This window comes from Bos indicus, chromosome 15 (assembly GCF_029378745.1).
Source record: "Bos indicus isolate NIAB-ARS_2022 breed Sahiwal x Tharparkar chromosome 15, NIAB-ARS_B.indTharparkar_mat_pri_1.0, whole genome shotgun sequence".
Taxonomy (NCBI): domain Eukaryota; kingdom Metazoa; phylum Chordata; class Mammalia; order Artiodactyla; family Bovidae; genus Bos; species Bos indicus.
In genome coordinates this window covers 55426532-55443868 of record NC_091774.1, presented here as the reverse complement: position 1 = coordinate 55443868, position 17337 = coordinate 55426532, and the positions used below count along the sequence as shown (strand labels likewise).

Sequence of the window (17337 nt, the reverse complement as noted above, 5' to 3'; positions counted from 1 at the left end):
GCTATTCTGTGGCCCTCTGGATCCACCATGTGGGAAGGGGAACCATGGCAGCAGGGCTGCAGGGCCAGGCTGGGATTAAATGGGAGGCTTTGACCAGTGTTCCCAGTTGGGGAGTAGGGTGGAGGAAGAGAATAAGGCTGAAACAGAATCCTTTCATTGGTAAACTGACATTTATGGACCTCCCTTTGTGTCAAGCTCGAGGCTGAATTTACAAAGCATGTAGGGGCTAACTCACGGAGCTCTCAACTCAAGTGGCATCAGACCTGAGGTCAGAGGTCACCTTAGTCACTCAGGAAAACAGAGACTTAGAAGAAGGTTAAAGAGGTATACTCATGGTCCTTTAGCCAGTGACAGAGCTGAAGTCTCCTTCCCCACCTGTGGGCCTCTGTGACTGCCAGCCCAGGGCTCAGATGACTCAGAAACTCAAAAGTGCCTGGTTGAATCCGGAAGTTTTGACTGGAGGAGCTTCTGGAGAAAGCCTTGTACTTGCTGGTGGCTTCTCCGCTGTCACTCAAGGCAGAGGAAGAGAAACCTGCTCACTGGAGCAGCTGTTCGTCCTGCTCATTGAGTGACAGGATCACAAAGGACACAGACACAGACATCATTCTCTCCCAGCATCTCTCCCATTTCTTAGGTGGGCAGATATGAAGAGGACCCATTACAGAGGAGTCACAGCAGGAGAGCAAATCACTGATGCCAGAGTCTGGTCTTCTCTCCCAGGAGCCAGCTGTGACCCAAGGACTGGCATGGGGTCAGTGAAGGTTCTGGAGATGTGTTCAACAGACACCTGCAGGAAGCCTTCTGGGGCCACAGCACCTCCCTCCATCCTCCCTAATGCCAGCCCTGCCTTTTGGAGGAGCCTCTCCTCTCGGTGGCGTTTAGCAGATCTCCAAGTGTTGGTCTCTGGGGACGTTGTACTTGAGCTTGTGGGTTTCAAAGAGATTTTCCAACTCCTTCATGTAGCATGGTGCAGCCTGTCCACCTCCTCCTGAGAGGGATGCAGTGTCTTCTGCACCTTGATGGGCTTCCCCACTGCAAGACTCAGAGGTGAGTGGTGGCTCAGAGCAGGAACCACTGAAAGCGCAGGGACCTTGGTATTCCCACTACAGTGGTCATCTGAGTAGATAAGCACTCTAAATCCCTCCCGTTCAATTCTATTTTGCGTTATAGATTCTGAGATATTAGGTCAAATTCAACAATCTGTATATCAACAGCACAGCCAGCAGGCATTTTTATGCATTATCTCTTATGTTATCCTAACAATTATGTAGGGATATAACTTGGTTCTATTCTTGTTTGACTGCTAAGGAAATGAGCCCCAGGGAGGTTAAATAACTTGTTCAAGGTCACATAGCCAGGAAAAAATCAGTACCAGGGTGTAAGCCCTAAGGATGGGCTCTTAACCTCAGGGAAAGGTGGATCTGGGAGTCTCAGATGCCATGATTGGAAGAGACTGTGTCTGTGGGACGAGGTGGATCAGAAAGCAGCTGCCATGTCTTCTTCTGTTGGGAACCGTCCTGAGGCAGCAGCACTGTAAACATTCATGAGAATCAGTTCAGTTCAGTCACTCAGTCATGTCCGACTCTTCGCGACCCCATGAATCGCAGCACGCCAGGCCTCCCTGTCCATCACCAACTCCCGGAGTTCACTCAGACTCACGTCCATCGAGTCAGTGATGCCATCCAGCCATCTCATCCTCTGTCGTCCCCTTCTCCTCCTGCCCCCAATCCCTCCCAGCATCAGAGTCTTTTCCAATGAGTCAACTCTTCGCATGAGCTGGCCAAAGTACTGGAGTTTCAGTTTTAGCATCATTCCTCCCAAAGAAATCCCACGGCTGATCTCCTTCAGAATGGACTGGTTGGATCTTCTTGCAGTCCAAGGGACTCTCAAGAGTCTTCTCCAACACCGCAGTTCAAAAGCATCAATTCTTTGGCACTCAGCCTTCTTCACAGTCCAACTCTCACATCCATACATGACCACAGGAAAAACCATAGCCTTGACTAGACGAACCTTTGTTGGCAAAGTAATGTCTCTGTTTTTGAATATGCTATCTAGGTTGGTCATAACTTTCCTTCCAAGGAGTAAGTGTCTTTTAATTTCATGGCTGCAATCACCATCTGCAGTGATTTTGGAGCCCAAAAAATAAAGTCTGACACTGTTTCCACTGTTTCCCCATCTATTTCCCATGAAGTGATGGGACCGGATGCCATGATCTTCATTTTCTGAATGCTGAGCTTTAAGCCAACTTTTTCACTCTCCACTTTCACTTTCATCATCACCCCATAATGCAAAGAAAGTTTGGTAGAGGGGTTTGCTTGTATTCAACTAAGAAATGACTGGGTGAGTGAAGATGAACAGCTCTATTAGTACTGCCTTTGGAACCTAGTTGAAATTCAAGAAGAAAGCAAATAGTTGAAAGATGGTGCTAAGTCTATGGACTAAAGCCCATGTCCATTATTTACCAGGAAATCCCTCTGGCTCTCCTTCAGAGACTGCTGATTGCTACTTTACACACAGATCTAACAGAGCTGCCATGGTCTTGTGTCCACCTTCTCCAATTACTGTCGTTAGACCCTGTGGTCAGATTTGTCTTGCATAATAAAAAGGCAAATACCCTTATCAAACTCAATTTTGTTACCAAGGGCAGGCTGATCTCTTGGAAGTGATTTACCTTCTGTGGGTCTGTGTTTGCAATCAATAAAATGGGGATGAGAGTCCCTCCTCACAAGTTGTTGGGAAGACTAAGCCGCTGCATGTAAGGAGCCAGTGCAGTGCCTGACACACTGCAGGGACTCAGTAATTGGTAGTGGCTACTGGTCTTCATGCCCCTGTTACTCTTCTCATTCTGGACTGCCTTTCAGAGGGTTACTTGCCTGTGTGTCTGTTTCACACTCTAGAACTTGTGCTCCACAAAGTCAAGGGTGTACTGCTCTATGTCCAGGTCTCCTTGCAGCACAAGCCCAGGCCTCTTACACAATAGCCCTTCCCCTCCCGGCCCGGGTCTAGGCTCACCCACAGTGGTGATGGGTGAGTGGCAGGGCATAAGACCAAAGCTGCACTGGAAGACTCCACAGCTATAGAAGAGCAGGATGGAGCCTCTAGTGCTCTTGTGAAGTCAGTCCTGAAACCACCGCAACCAGAAACCAGGAGAGTTCTCAACCTGGTCAAATATGTCATTCTCCCCAAAGGAGAAGATCGGCACCAGATCTGCCCTAGAGGGAGACAGGACAGAGGATGTGTGGAGAGGCAAGAAAGCACAATCTGGTTCCCTGGCCTACTGAAGGGACGTAGTAAGCAGGAACTGGAACAGAGGACAGAGCCCTGGGACAAAAGTAGGAGGCCTCGGGTGTGTCCCAGACCTGCCACAGCCTTGGGACCTGGCCTGTCTCAGGGCCACTGTCAGGCTGTTGTAACATGACAGGGAGTCCAGAATGCTGCAAAGAGTCCTCCTACATAGAAAATATCTGCAAATTTTCTGAAAAATCTCTTCTGCCCCAGCTACCTTGTATTCTTCACAGATGCTTTAGGAGAACAGCCTCTAAGCTATGTCTCAAACTTTATTGTCCAAGTCCCTTCGAGTCAGATGTAATGCAAGCTTTCAACAATATGACCTTTGACACTTATTCCCTTTAATCACCAAACTCCCTTCTAGAATCTTCTCCGGGTATTTGCAAATGAGACAAAACATTGATCACCAAGATATACTCTTCAATGTCAATGGATTGGGAATCTACCTGCCAAAATGGAATCTGCCTTAATCTCTGGTGTATCCCACAAAAACACAATCCTTATCAACCTCCAGTTGAACCCAGAGCCCTCTCCCCAATACCCATGCATCAGGTCAAGCCTGATGAAGTCCTTGCAGTTCCACAGCACCAGCTTGTAGGCTCCAGGCCTGGCATTCAGTGCCTCCTGGATGCCCCCAACAAGGATGGACAGCAGATTGATGCTTTCTTTCCTGCTCAGAATGTGAGCAGCACTCTCCTTGTCTGCTGAGACCAGCCCTGGGGAAAGAGGAAGGTGGTTAGGTTTGGGGTGACAGGGAGAGACCGTGGGGTACGTGTGGCAGGTCTCCACTCACCCTCCTCCCGCAGCTGGGAGTTCCCTGAGGGCTGGGACTAAATCATTCCCTTCTTCCCAATCCGTCACTAAGGTCATTGCTGGGCACAGAGATGTGGGAAATGCTTTCTTGTGTCCAGCCTCCTTCTCCACTGCACATGCTCTTGCAGAAGTATAGAAATCTTAGAAGCCCTCCCTGAAATCCTTCCTCCATGTCTCCAGCCCTCACCTTCTCATGCTGGCTAGATTTGGGAAGACTCACCCACGGACGTGATGTAATCCCTTGAAGACAGGGACCCATAACCACAAGTTTAGCATCCTCAGATGTGAGCGGATGCCTAGGAAAACTGAGGAGAACCCAGTGCCCTCAGTGCACAGGTTGGTGAAAGCTCCAATCACCCTGATCCCATGAGGGTCGAAGCCAGCGAGGTAGTTCCAGGAGGGGTCCAGGTCGGCAGTCTTGACCAGCTGCCGGGACAGCAGCCTGGTGAATCGGGGCTGCACCTCATGCCCTCCCCAGTCTCTGCTAACTGTCTGTGCTGACCTCTTCTATGTGTCCCCAAGTGCTGTCACACCCCCATGTGAGTGTCCTGAAATTAGAGACGCCTATCTGAGGATACTCGTCCCTGGTGCAGGCCTGGAGCAGAGGAGATGCTCTGGGAGACCGTTGGATGAAGAGAGAGAGAACGGACCCATGAATGGATGAAGCCAAAACAGCCCACCAGATAAGGAAGGTCCCTGCCCAAGGCAGAGGTAGAACCCCTAGGAGGGTGACTGGGACACAAGCCCCTGTCCTACGTGAAGGGAAACCGTATCCCAGGCAGAGCCCACCCAGAATGAAGGAGCCATTGCAGGACAGAGTGAGCATCTCTCCAAGGGCTGTGGCATCTGGAGTTCTGTCCCAGGTCAGGGCTGACCACTGAGCCCCTGTGACTCAGTGTAAGAGACTCCAGGGTGCAGGGATGTGGGGGCCAGGAGGAGGGACATGAAGTCCTGGCCCACAAGTGTGAGTGGAAAGGGGTCAGGGAGGTGTCCTGCCAAGTCTGCAGCACTCCCTGACACCAGGTCACAGCCTGCCCACAGCACTGCACCCCTGCTCAGGGCTTGGTCTATGTAGACACTGCTGCTCCGGGATAATGAAATCTTCACAGAGAAACCCAGATCCTGGACTGATCTTCAGCATAAAGTGGAGGCAGCTTGTCCTAGGGGAAACACTGCCTGATTCTCTACCATTAGGTCCTCAGGAAGCCCATAGGGTGTGTTTAGAAAGTTCTAGTGCTCAGACATAGTCTCCTAATTTCACTAGAAACTCTCCTAATTTCACTAGAAACTCTCCTAATTTCACTGTGATTTCATAGAATCACAGTGCAAAGGTTTGTGATGTGGAGTAGGCCCAGCAGAGTGGTTAAGACAAGGAATGTTGCTTTCCTGCCTTCAAGCCAGCAGCCACTGTAGCTGCCACTGACGATGGTTCTTGAAAGGAAGTCAGGATGGAGGAAAAAAGGATACTGGTCACAGTGAGTGAGGACGCACATCAAAGGAATGATTGCAGTGAGCCCAGATTTTGCATCTCCCCATATACAGAAAAACATGAAAATCAATAACTTGAGTTGTCTGCTTTTTGTGACTGGCAGTAATATTTTGATGTTTGTCTACATAGGTGGTTTTTTTTTCCCCCAGCGAAACCCATAAGTCCTGACCCCTCCGTTACTTTCAGAACAGCTCCTCCGAGGTTGCTGAGAGGCTATCTGCTGACGACAGTCCTCAGTAACATCTTAGGACAAAACCCCTCACAGCTTTAAGGTTGTGCACTTGTTTTCAGTAGACGGCAGGCTCTCCCTGGCTGCCCTACCTCCTGCCATGCTAAAATTCCTGCACGGCCTGCTCTGTAAAGGGGTGTGGATGACTTGGAAGTTCTCCTGAGGGGTGACAGAGTCCAGAATCTGCCTACCGTAGCCCCCTTTCAGGCCTCAGTCCAGGACAGGGAGGTCAAAGTGCACGTCATCTCTGCCTCTACTGGACACTTGGGGGTACTGCCCGCCATCTGCAGGTGTTGATGCCACAGGACTACAGTGGCCTACAATTCTGAACACTGTGCGCATGGAATTTCTGGAAATCAGGTTCAGTTTCTCACAATATTATCAATAGTGCCCAAGTTGAGAAATACTCTGGGGGAGATAGCGCGTTAGGAGGGACAGAATAGACGTAGATAAGACAGGCACAGAGCAACTCAGCACCACTTTTCTTTCAGATGTGCAATTGATAGCAGCTCCAGGTGTGAAAAGAGAGCCAGATGTTGTTCTTAGAAGGCCCCAGGATGACCTGCTGGTCATGGAATCCACATACCTCAAGGAGGTATGTGGCAGCATCTCTACTTTACATATGAAGACGTCGAGGCTCAGCAAGCATGTGTAACTCATCCAAGGTCATACAGCTGGCATGTTGCAGACCCTGTATTAGAATCTATGATGTTCACCTTCAGAGGTTACACTCTATACACGCTTCTCTTCTGTATCCAGAAGAGTGCCTGCCTCCAGATGAAGGCCTGTCCCTGCCTTGCACTACTAAAGGCTTTACACCTCTGTGCTAAGATATGTATATGTGCCATACTACATGGCCCACAGAACCTCCAAATCTCTTTCAAACCTCAATCCTAATATTTGCTCCGCATCTTTATACATGGGACACCATACCCAGAGAGAAACCAACTATTCTCAGGTCACAGAGTGGTAAAAGTCTGTCTCCTGCCTCCCAGCCCAGTATTCTGCTCACTGCACACAGGAACACGTTTTCCCATGGACACTTGGGGACTTCCATCCTGGCCACAACACAACCTCCCCCATTATTCACTGAGATGGGGAAATAGTCCTTCATGTACCTCCATATGACCCACTGCCTTAGTACATCACTCTGCCTGCCCCCCTGCCAAGGCTTGGCTCGATCCACATACCACCAGATCGCATACAGGATACTGAAGATCCAGAATCTTGTGAACTGGAGGCCTATGAAGACCACATAGCAGACAACGCCTGGGGAGGGAGGCAGGAGCATTAGTGATCAGAGGTATGAAGCACAAGCTCTCCCCATTTGCCCAGCACTAGCAGCACAGTCCTGTCCAGGCCTCGCCCCAAGAAGAAGGGGTCAGCCTACTCTGCCTTAAAGGAAGAAGAAATGAGCTTGTCCTGTGTCACACTGGGAGATTGGGTTTGAAGCCAGGTAGACCTAACTTCAAACTGACTTTTTCCCCACTACACTTTTTCCCAGACACCTCGTTCCTTTCAGTCTTCTCCCTCTACTGCCATCTCTGCCCTATTCAATAGTCTGTATTCACCAGGTGCTCAATAAATGCTGGGTAGAGATGTGACAGGATGAAATCTTTCTAGTATGCATTCTATGAATGAAGAGGCTTTCTACCTAGCCCACCTCCTGTTTACCTCAGCCCATCTTTCCATAGATAAATCCTATATTCCATAGATATGTCTCCCCTTTAGCTGAAGTCCCCACATGACTTCTCATAACCTTGAGGCTCAGCTCAAACAGCTTAGCCTGACTCCAACTTCCCCACTGCTAACTTGATGTCCCTCTTGCTCCAGCCTCACTTACCACATGCACCTCTTGTTCTGGCCATGCCAAGCTGCTCAGTGTGGATACAACTCCCTGAGCTCTTTAGCTTTTGTTCAGTTCTTTGCTCTGCTGCCAGGCCATTTCCTGCTGAAGAAGGGAGGAAGGAAGAGGGCAATCTATGCCTGGCCTGTCCGTCAGGAATGCAGAAGGGCTAGGACAGGCTCAATGAGCAACTCCTCCCAGTCTTAGGATTCTGAGTTCCTTTTCCCAGGCTAATCCCGGCTTTGACTCAGGTTCAGGTGGTCTGTAGGGCTGTCTTTAATCTGATGCCAATGGCCTTTATTCTTAGAAAATATTGTGTCCTCTCCATTCCATTCCCTCCATGAAACCATGTGCTCAAACTCTTAAAGGTCAGCTTCTACTTGTATTACATTTGAAAGTTGGATAAACTGGGCCTGTCATTCATGGCTGACTACCCGGGGGAGGGGACTTTTGACCCAGTCTGAATAGTAATAAAATGCATAAGCCAAAGTAGGTTAGGGCTCACGGAGGCTCACTTTATTCAGAGCACACGCAACGTGCCAGGTGCTGGTGCTACAACCGTGAACAACGCACAGATGTACCTGCCCTCAGAGTGCTGATTTCAGTGCTGTGTTTGATGCTCTTTGTATTGTCTTTTCAAGTTTTATGGCAGTAAAACCTATGTTAAACATAACATGTACCAAAATAATTTTTTAATTTTATTATCTTTTATAAATTTATATTATAGTTAATTCACAATATTATGTTCATTTCAGGTGTACAGGAAATTAAATGAGTTATACATATACATATATCCACACTTTTTTTTGGTTCTTTTTCCATATAAACCATTACAGCATCTTGAGTGGAGTTTCCTATGCTCTCTAGAGATTTTTATTAGTTATCTATTTTATGATAGTAGTGTGTATGAAGTGAAGTCGCTCAGTTGTGTCCGACTCTTTGCAAGCCCATGGACTGTAGCCTACAAGGCTCCTCTGTCCATGGAATTTTCCAGGCAAGAAGTAGCGTGTATATGTCAATCCAAACCCCCCAATTTTTCCTTCCTTCCTGGTCCTCTGGTAACCATAAATTTGTTTCAATGTCCACATGCTATATAAATAAATACATTTATTTGTACCCTTTTTTGATATTGCACATAAGTGATATCATACAATATTTGTGTTTCTGTGTCTGACTTACTTCATTCACCATGACAATTTCTAGGTCCATCCATATGGTTACAATGGCATCATTTGTTCTTTTTAATGACTGAGTAAACATTCCATTTATATCCATTCCTCTGTCATTGGACATTTAGATTGTTTCCATGTATTAGTTATTATAAATAGGGCTACAATGAACATTGTGATGCATGGATCTTTTCATATTATGGTTTTCTTGACAAAGACACTATAGAGAACTAAATGGAGATACCTTATGAAACCAAAAATAGAGCTACCGTAAAACCCAGCATTCCTACTCTTGGGCATATACCTGAAACGATTTTTAGTGTATTGTCGATGGCATTAATTCATCATATTGCTGTGTAATAATCACCATCCTTCATCTCTGGAACTCTTTTCATCTTCCCAAACTGAACCTCTGTACCCATGAAATGAGAACTCCCATATCCGGTCTAGAGAATAAAACCCAAGTTGTTCATAGTGGCTCCCTGTGGGGTAGGATTCACTTTTCCCTGGATTCATTTTTAGAATACGTATTCTCTTTGAATGAGTAACAATAGCATGGATTCATTTTTCACTCAGAAAAATAAAATAAAAGATTTTTTAAATGCTTGCATTTCCACTTGACCAAAAGAATTCTCCTCACCCCACAGTATACTGCACCCTGGGCTCACCTTTTAGCTCCTGTCAGCAGGCAATGCCAAACTTGGGAGTATTTCCAGTCCCTGAGAAAGGAAGATCCCTTCTTTCCCCTTATAACACTCAGAAAGAAAAAGGCAAAACCCCATTTTACCGAGACCTGGAGAGTGTAGCCAGGTTGGCTAGGTCATCCAGAAAGCTAGGAGGATGGGACCTGGCATTCAATTCTACTATTTTGGCTCCATTATGCTCCCAACATTCTTTCATTTAACAAACATATACCAACATCAACTCTTCAAGGAGCTAGAGATGCAGACGAGAACAAGACCACCTGTTTGAAAGGAGCTTACCTTTCTGTGTAAGTGTGTGAATTAAAGAAAAAAGAACAGAGTAAACAAGTAACCCACTAGAAAGTATTTGTCTGGGACCTGAGTCCGTGGTGACGGGTCCCTGTTGAACTTTCTGGTCACTTCTTTGCCCCTCCCCCAGATGCCTGCTGTATGGCCAGCATGAGCCAGCTGTTCACTACATGTACAGCATGTATGGCCCACGGCAAGCCCTTACTTTCTTGCCAGTCTGTACATTTTGCCCATGGACAATCTCTTAAGTATCTTTGAAAAGCGGTCCCATCCCTCTACCTACCGCTAGCCTCCCTAGATCAGGGTAAGGAATCTTTTCAGAATTCAGAGCCATAATTCAGAATGTGAGGCTCAAGAGGCAACTAGGAGGATATTGCATAGATACAAAATCATTTCAAGCATTTAAACTGTAAAAACCATTCTTGGCTTTTGGGCTGTAGAAATACAGAAAGAGTCAGGGGGCTGTATGTGGCCCACAGACCTGCGTTGTGACCCCTGTTGCAAACCGTGACCTTGTACCTGAGCAGGGTCTATGCAGCCTTCCTAGAAAAGACCTCTCATATCCTCGGTCTGCCCTTTATTTGTAGAAATACTGTGGCCTCATAAGCTTTCTCCAATTTCTAAAGGATCAAATGAACCAGAGAAATGATAAACACAGAAAGAAAGGAAAACAGTCAAGAGAAAATATTAATAATAATAGTTTTACTTATTCAATAAATCAAGAAATTTTAGTAACTCCTCAAGGGCTATAGATAACATTCTGAGCCTCATCTTTGAGCTGTTTTGCAGATACTGAACCCCCACCAGGTAGAGGAAGTTGCTCACCAGCCTGTAGACCCCAGACCGGGGGAAACCAGAAGGTTGGTGATGTTGGCTCCCAGTTACCTCACCACCAAACAATCAGACAGTTGTCTAGGAGCTGGTCATGTGCCCAGAAACTCTACCTCATCCAGTATCTAGACACCATTCCCTGAAATTCATGGGGGGCGGGCAGCGTTTCTGTAATTTTGAGCCATACATACTCAGACTCCTCTCTTGGCTCCTGCAATAAACACTGCACTGTCTAAAAATTTTTATCTCAACCAAGTATCAGTATATGAGCTTTACTGTGCTCAGGAAAGCAGGCCCAAATCTGATTTAGTAACAACTTCTCCCTGTCATCTGCCTCCCCCAGTCACCACAACACAATTGAGATTCCTCAATTGCAGCCTGTCACACACAGATTGGACCACGTCATTCCAGTGTGTAAAGCCCTCCTGGGGCTGCCCTTTGCCCTCGGGATAAGGGACAAAGTACAATCTCTTATTTCTAACACTAGTGGACTCATCTTCCATCTCTCAGCTGCCCTCACTGTAGCTCCAGGCTCAGGGCTACTAGACCTCCCTGTGCTGTTCCTGATGGTCCCAGGGACCAGGCTGGGCTAGGGGTGGGCACAGGTAACCATACACATCCTTCTGGCAAAGCTCTCAATGGCCATCTGAGCAGGATGCTGAGCCAGCAAACAGTTTAGGATCTGTATTTTCTTCCCATCAATGCACTGTGTGCACCGAAGTGACGGGTGCTCAAGGTTACCAGTTTCCAAACCAGCTCGCCTTACCCACGGCCAGGAAACAGCTGACCCGCTACAGGACCGCGAATGTTTGCAGCCTGCGTCCCCAAGGCACAAACAAGGGGGCGAACTCCACCGTGCTGTTTGACCTGCTGTCTCAGGAAGCTTCTCTGAGCTCTGCTGTGGTCTGAGACACCTCTGGTTCATTGCTGCCAGCAGTTTTCTAAGCACTTGTAGGGGATGCAGGTGGGTTACCAGCCAGCTGTAAGGTGTCATTGCAGGAACAAGATTCTTAGGAGAAATCTTTAAAAGCACCTGGTCGGAACCTAGCTGAATATGGGAGAAGAGAAGTACAGTTTACTCCTCAGGCAATACATTATCTGCCAGATCATCTTTGCTCAAAAATTGCCCATTACTTAGCAAATGAAGCAGCAAATATAGCGCAATCCTGCCCTCTTTTCACTTACAGAACTACTTGGCTGCAATAATTGTCTCCTTTCACGTGCCAGGTCCACTGTTCCCTTTACAAATAAGCAATACCAGCTCCCATATAAATATCCATCAGCCCCACCGTCTCCTCCATCTCCTGCCCTGTTCCTCAGCTCACCTGCACAGCACAACTCAAGAAAGAGCCATCTGCATTAAACACGCTCCCCTCCCAATCTCTCCTCCCTCCTCCAGGCTTCAGACATCACTGTCCTGTGGAACTGCCCTTGACAAGTTCACCAGCGGCCTCCACACTGCTGAATCCAGTGGTTAATGCTCAGCTCTCATCTTGACCTCTCAGCAGCCTCAGACACAGCTGTTCCCTCCCTCCTCCTTGAAACCACTTAGCCTGTGGGCACCACCCTCTCCTGGTTTGCCTCCTGCCCCTCTGGCTACTCGTGGGTCTCCATGGTGGCTCTTATCCTTCATCAGACTAAGTGTTTGAGGGTCCTCCTGCCCCCTCAGTCCCTGGACCCTCCCTCTTCTCTCCACCCTCTCTCCCGCAGAGACCTTATCCAGGCTCATGGCCTTGGAATCTTTCAAACTGCTTCTCCAGCCTGACCTCCCCTGGGCTCCAGACTTAACTTTGTAGGTGGGTACTTGACATCCTCTCTGCTAGTCTCCTCAGCACCTCCAGCACAACCTGTCTAAAACTGAACTTGACTTCCTCTCACCTGCCCTTGCTGCAGTCTCCACATAGCCATAGAGTTTTCCAAGGTCATTATAAATTACTCTGGTAGTCAACTGGTTAGGACTCTGCACTTTCAGTGCTCTGTCTGGGGTTCCTCGTGTACTTCACTGGTTTTAACAGGGGTTTCTTAGTGCTTAACGGAGGTTGAGAACATTTAAAAATATTTGATGGGCCGGGACAACATGGCAGCCTCCATCCTTGGCTCTCTGCTGGGGATTATCCAACAGGTTGTTCCTTTATCAGCTTCAGGCCAAGTTTGAAGTTACTATATAGACTGGAAAATACACATCTTCAGAATAGAAGAAAAAGACCTATGAGTAGAGAGGCTATGGATCAGTTCTCTCAGGAAGACCACCATTCTCCCAAATAAGCTTCAGTCAGTGTCTGATGAAAGTGCTGCCCTTCTCAGTGATAGCTGTCTCGTTACAATCAGAAATCATGTGTTGAGAGGTTCCCTGCACATGTGTAAAGTGACCCTGGAGGCTTCGTGGTATGGTTGTCCACTTAGCTGGTCGTGGGTGATTGTTGGGGTTGAGCGAACACTGTAGCGAGTCACTCCAGAACCTACTAAGATTACAGGAAAAGCAATTCTGTCAAGAAGAGACTTCTCTGAAAGATAGGAACTTAATTTGGGAGGATCTGGATTAGAATTCTGCTCTACTGAATCTGTCTACAATTAAAGTACTTCTAAATTTTAAAAGAATATATTTGACTGTTTCATTCTGTCAGTGAATTATCTTTTCTCTTGGACTTAATAAACATACTGTTCCCATGCATAGTGCCTAGTGTTGAGCATTAAAAAGTTTCTGTGAAAAAGAAATGTTCACTGTTCAATTGAATATCATTTTATGATAAGTTCGTGTTCTAGTCTTTGTTGATTTAAGTATTTCTTGCATAGGAAAGCTGCTTCCCACCCCCACAGCCAGCCTCTCTGATTATCACTGATTATCTCACTGGTCTAAGCCTCTGTGTCCTTTCTCCCTGCCACAGTCTCAACAGCCAGAGGGACGGCCGGGTCTAAGGCTACATGACTGCACAAGCTACAGAGTAGTGGTATCAGGCTTTCCCAAAATAGCAGCACCAATATACATCTCACCCAGAATATATCAGTGTCCCATGGATGCAGATCATGTCTCCTCCTTGGTAAATTCAGACATCTTATTTCCTGGTGTTAGACAGATATCAAGTTGGGGGTCTTGATTTCCATTTAACATCACAAATGGTGACCATGACTTTATTCATTGCATTCCCACTGTGTGAAAAGTTTATGAAGAAGGAAGACAGTGGAATTGGGCAGAGGGCAAGGGTAAACCAAAATGGCCCATCAGAGTGGCCCTGAATTGGGCTGAAGTGGCCGAGGCTGACATCCTGCCTGGGTCTGTCTTAGGATCAGTAGCCCATGTGCAGGCAGCTCTGCAGCTCAAACCACCCCTCCTTCCTTGAAGGTGCATCTGGGAGGCATTTTCCAGGGTCCTCCCTCAAGGCAGGTTGGAAGAGCCCTGATGAGAGCTGAGACCAGTCCTGCATTGGCCACTTGGCAGCTGTGGTACTTCAGAAAAGTCCTTCCCTTCCCAGAGCCCCTCATCCTACCAGGTATCAGGGGCTGAGATACAGCCCCTAGTGACCCGTGTACAGCGCTCAGCAGTCCACCGGGGTTTCTGTGCCCCCCACCTCACAAGCCCCTTACAGGCCAACAGCCAGGCAGCACCATACTTCCTGGGGCAGCGCGGCTCCTGTGTGGTCTGAGGACCTGCCTGTGTCCACCAGCTGCCTGTTACTGGTTCCTGACAAGGTAAGTACAGAGCTGGAGGGGACTGCTCAGAAACCTTAGAGCAATGTGGCACAGTAGTTCTATGTGTAATTAAACTAATAAATTAAAACTGGATTGAACTCGTTTTCTTTGTTTTCTTCATTTCTGGGTAATTTATGTTGTATTTTACAAATAGATGGCTTCCTGATGGCTCAGGGGTAAATATTCCACTGGCCAATGCAGAAGACACAAGATTGATCCCTGGGTCAAGAAGATCCTCTGCAGAAGGAAATGGCAACCAAGTTCAGTATCTCGGCCTGGGGGATCCCATGGACAAAGGAGCCTGGTGGGCTACATTGCAAAGAGTTGGACATGACTTAGGGACTAAACAACGACAAAGAGAAGTTGATGGTGGGTTAGGAAAAAGAAATAGTACAAAAATCTGGACCTGTGCCACAGCATGTTGAGGTGATATGCCCACTAACTAGGGCAACTCCAACAAGATCATCCGACAGTTTTAACACTATTTGAGGGAGGTGACTCTTTTGATCCTTCAAACTGATATTTACTGATAAGACCAGCGTTTGTTGGTGTTTTGTTCTATTCAGGGCCCCTTTTGAAATAGCTGAGAGAAGGCATTTTCGTGCCCATCTATTTCTATCCATTCTCTCACTGGGGATATAACATGACTTTCGTGGCACCTGTTCAACTTGTTGAAGAAGGAAACACTCAGGTTAGCTCTCTGGCAGACAGTGAGGGGAAGACATAAATCTAAGAAAAGTCCAAACTAAGTCTGTGATTGACACAAACCTTCTCAGGTCTTTTAAATCCATCTCCAGGCATTTACAAACAGAAGGGATACGGAAGAGCTGGCATTGGTTGTGCCCTCATTTAGGGATTTAGCCTCATTTAGCCCGTGGCTACAGCTGGTGCCATTGCTGTTTTCAATGTACAGCTCTCCCGAATTTGAGGCCACAGTAGGCAAGGTGAGAGCAGGATGCCTGCGCAGGCAGCTTTCACACTGGGACCAGGATTCTAGACATGAACTTCATCTGCATGAAGAGGTCACTGTCAGTTACACTGAGATACTGTGTGTGTAGCATCCATCCAGAGCCCAGCATGTAGCGGGTTCTTAGATAGTGGCTCAGGGAGCTGAGGCCTGCCTTGGGTCTGCCCTGCTGCAGGGTCACTAAGACAGATGCTCAGCCCAGCCTGAGGCATCCACTGCCTCTCCATCTGGTCCATGACCCGCTCCAGCTCAAGCACCTCCCAGGGCTCCTCCCTACCTGGGGGGTGGGAGTCAATTCCTAACCCCTGAACCTGACAATAGCCCCCCAGACAGAAGGCCAGGCATCCTCAGGGTCGCTGTCTGCCCTGCCCTCCTCTATCTCAATAGAACTTTGCTGCACAATGGCATAAACCTCAGCCTCTTGTTCCCTAAACCTCACCTTGACCCTGACCTTCACCAGGAAGTCTCACCTACATGTGCTCTGTCCTCTCCCTCCTTTACTCCCTCAGCAGCTCCCATGTTTCCATCTCTGCCTCCTCCTGATCCCTAGCAAAGCCCAATTCCCCTGAGAGGGTGAGGCTTGGCTGGACCACGTGGCTGCTGGCAGAGCTGTGCTGGCTGACCTCTGTCCCACTTGTTGTCACCATCCAGCATTCTGGCTAGGCTAGGCCCTTGTCATCACCAGGCTAGGTCCCAGTAGGCCCTTTATCTTTTGTGAGAAATGATGTCTGAAAACTTGTTCCAGGTCAAAGGGCAGCCTGATTTCAGGAGGAGACCCTAGCTCTGTCCAACCCTGACAGGCTCTGAGTCTCTCTACCACATCTGACAGCTCCTGCGCTCCTCGGGCTGTGTGAGTCAGCCTGTGTGCTGGTGGGAGATCTTCTCACAAGGGCAAGTCCCTTTGGGCAGGCTGGGGCCCTGAGAGGGTGTCAGGGAGCAGGTACTGTGTGGTATTGGACCCTTGCTGTGCAGCTTCTGGCTCTCTGTATTCATGGGGAGCTCAACTGCTTAACAAACAGCCCAGTATCAGTCCTTAACACACAAAAGGGCACTTCCGGTCACACAAAGTCCAGAGAAAATATTCCTATTCAGGAACATATCTAGGCAGCCCTCCTCTAAGACCATGCCTTCTACTCCCTCTTTGTGTGGCTCCAAGGTTGTGGTAAATGAAGGGGATCCCTTTCCCTCTGGCTCTACCAGTCTCTTCTCACCCCGTATCCCCCATCCAGTTGCCCTCAGTCTGATGGCACCTTGTACTCCATCCCAGCGAGGCCTGGGCTCACAGCCATGATTCCCAACTCTGACCTGGGCTCACACCTTTGCCCCACCTGGGGCCCTGCTGTGTGGGCATCTCAGCCTGTGTCCTCCAGGTAGACTGCCTCCTGCAGCATCCACAGCACAGGGGTTGCCAAGTTCAGTCTCTGAGGGCTCATAGGCTGTCGCTGTGGCAGCACCTGCAAGATGCCTCCAGCGATCACCTCCAGGTGTCACATCCTCCTACTGAGTGTGACTTGGACTTAGGGCCTTGCATCCAACTGATAGAATAAGGCAGAATTGATGGTGAGTGACTCAGCGTTTAGGTAGCAGAAGATAAATGGCTCTCTCTCCACCTCTCTGTCTGTCTCTCTCTGTCTCTGTATCAGTCTCTCTCTTTCTTTCGTGACTGGCTTACTCTGGAGAAGTCTGGTAAGTGGCAATGGCCAGACTAGTGGACAAGCCCACAAGAGGGCGCTAAAGCTTTCTGCCAGAAGTTTCGTGAGTGAGCTTGGGAGTGTGTTGTCCAGCCCTACTCAAGGCTCTGAGACTATCCCTCTACAGTAGAACAGGTCGGCTACCTCCTCATGAGTGAACTGAGCAGGAGCCCTCAGTCGCTCCCAGCCCCCTTGGGACATAGTTGACTCATCCATTAATGCTTATGGCCCTTTCACCCTAAGCTAACCCACAACGTGAGTAGCTGACAGTGATCAGGACAATGAGTTGGAAGGGAGGGATTCAGGATGGAGGGAGGGACAGAGCTGATGTGACA

The 17337-nt window shown here is 48.2% G+C and overlaps 1 pseudogene; it reads right to left on the bottom strand.

Annotated features, from left to right (window-relative positions):
• Nucleotides 1-878: 878 nt before the first annotated feature.
• LOC109569030 (2-acylglycerol O-acyltransferase 2-like) lies at nucleotides 879-15965 on the bottom strand (annotated as a pseudogene).
• Nucleotides 15966-17337: the final 1372 nt, after the last annotated feature.